General features: G+C 49.7%; 1 protein-coding gene across 1 annotated transcript in view; it reads right to left on the bottom strand.

Moving 5' to 3' along the window:
• Nucleotides 1-2,526, bottom strand: part of CLCN4 (chloride voltage-gated channel 4) — a 35,644-nt gene that overhangs the window by 12,209 nt on the left and 20,909 nt on the right. The gene's annotated exons all lie outside the window — the stretch shown is intronic.

The following is a 2,526-nucleotide window of genomic DNA, read 5'->3' as shown; positions in this document are numbered from 1 at the left end:
TGGTGGTCAGTACAAAGATGCGATTAAAAAACAAACTATTTAGAAGAAAAAGCAGAGGATTTCATGGTAAGTTCCAGTTTGGCGCGGCATGGAGAAGCCCCCCGCCCCGGTACGTGTGTGTCAAGCCCCAGCAGAAAGCAGATGACACCGCCGCTCTCCCACCATCCACAGCCCTCCCGAGAAGAAACTGCTTTATCCCTAAATGGCCCTTCCAACGGATCTAACACTTTGTTCAGTTCTGGACATAGATCCCTTTCTGCAAGCTAGCATCTTCCACATGCTGGAGAATCGTCATTAAATCACCCACCAGACGAAAAAAATGAGCGTTCCCTTAACTCTTGCCTGTGACTCTGACTTTCCGTCCCTTTAATCATCTTTGCGGCTTCCCGCTGAGTCCTCTCTGAACCCGTCCTCACCTAATTGCAGAATTCAAGACTAGAAGAGTCTGAGCCCTGCTGAGCACAGAAAGAGCCTCATATTTGCAAACAGCACTGAAAGGCAAAGCCCCATTTAGTGGGAATTTGAACGAGGGTCACACACGGCCCCATGTGTCAGTATGTGATGGGGGAGGGGTGCATATCCTCCGTGGGGCTACCAAATCGCTCTTTAACAAGGACAATGGCTATGGTCTGGCATTCCAGAGATGTCTGAAAATAACAAAACGTTTTCAGCTTCATGTGAGCAGTTCCTATTATTTTAACACGATCCGTAAAAAAGATCCTTATTTGCCTCAGTTACCGTTCTTATCCAGGCTATCTCAATCTACCTATCTGTAATCTTTGTTCCTAATTCCCCTGAAAATGCAATTGGCATGAAATAGTCACTAGCAAAATGCTAAAGTACTAGTTCTAGATTCACGAAAGGTCACATAATTCTGCAAATAGCAGTCACATATTTCTCCACCCGAGTAGGGGACCCCTCTTGTCACAGATGAGGAAAACACCCTTTCTGGTTGCTTTGAGGGAAGCACTCCTCGCCTTTCCACAAACCCTGTAAACAGCAGCTTCTATACCATTATCGGTCTGATTGAAAGCATACTGGTATTATTTACCCGGCGTGTTGCCTTTTTAGACATTCCAAACATAGCTTCTCAGAGAGCACTCCGTCGCAAGCTTAAATTTCTTCCCTAACCGGTTGATGACAATTATTGCTTCCCACTTGATTACAGTAATGGGTTTCAGCGAAATTAGTAAGCTGTCTCTTAGCAGGTGTGCCTGCAGCTACACAATAGGGTAATGGATCTGGTGACATTTATTACCTTAGTTTTTACATTTCAACCTTTGCTTAAAAGATTTTAGGGATTGAATGGATTTTTAGAGGCTGCTGATTACATTATTTGAAAACAAACCCAACCCTACTTACACAGCTTAAAACAGATCTCATTATTTATAAGGCAATATTTATGCCCAAAGGCACCTACCTGTTAAGCAAGAGGACCTATGAGAAAGAGAAGCACCACCGGGCACGTAAGCAGAAATGCGCCATCGTGTGTAAAATATAAACTCAGTTGTTGCTTTGAGGAAGGTAAGTATGTTTGAGCAACAAGCTCAAATTAGAGGATACGGCCTATCTAGACTTATTTTTATAAAGCCTTTGAGGAAGATACCTTAAAGGTATTTTTTAAATGTTTATTTTTGAGAGAGAGACAAGACACGCGCACGCGCAGGGGAGAGGCAGAGAGAGAGAATCCGCAGCAGGCTCAGAAGCAGGCTCAGGGCCGTCAGTGCAGACTCTGATGCCGGGCTCATGCAGACTCTGATGCAGGGCTCCTCGAACCGAACCGTGAGATCATAACCTGAGCTGAAGTGTGACTTAACAGACTGAGCCACCCAGGCGCCCCTAAGGATATTTCAAAAGCTATTTAACATCACAAAGTGATTTTAGAAACTCAAAAGGACCCTCGGAGATAGTTAACCAAGGGCAGGGATAAGCCATTGGTCATCTGGCGAAGGTGTCCACACCCACCCAAGTCCCACTGGCCAACTTANTCCACACGAGCCGTGCCTCGGCCCACCGTGAGCTCCGGACCCGGGAGCGGATCACGAGAGTGAGCGTGCTGGGCGGGACGGCCCTTGCGCTGGCCACACGCCACGGGCGGGACCCACCCCGAGGGGCTCTCCAAGCTCACTGTCCTCCTTCCTAGGTCTCCACATGCCTCACGCCCAGCCCTTTCTCTTGGGAATCCTTCTACCCCCATCCCTCTGTCCATGCAGGCGCCCCTAGGCTGACGCACCCGCAGGCTTGCTGCTCAGAGCCACCGGTCTCTGGCACACCCCACCGGGGCGCCATCCACTCGCTCCCGTCCCAAGTCCACAGCCGGCCCCTCGGCCCAGCCCATCTCACGTAGCACACGGGGAGCGAGAGCACCACACGGAACCAACCCACAAGGGCCTCGAGCTAGTGGGACGGGACATAATGCCACCGAGCGAAGCCAAGGGTTCGTGTGGTGCCCAGGGAGGCGTCCGAGACGGAGAACTCACCACAGAAGTCGGTGAGCCGGCCTGAAAGCCTGCGTCGCAGACCGGC

Source organism: Crocuta crocuta, unplaced genomic scaffold (assembly GCF_008692635.1).
Source record: "Crocuta crocuta isolate KB4526 unplaced genomic scaffold, BGI_CrCroc_1.0 scaffold224, whole genome shotgun sequence".
NCBI lineage: Eukaryota > Metazoa > Chordata > Mammalia > Carnivora > Hyaenidae > Crocuta > Crocuta crocuta.
Note: the sequence above shows the minus strand (reverse complement) of the source record. Positions and strands in the feature narration are given on the sequence as shown.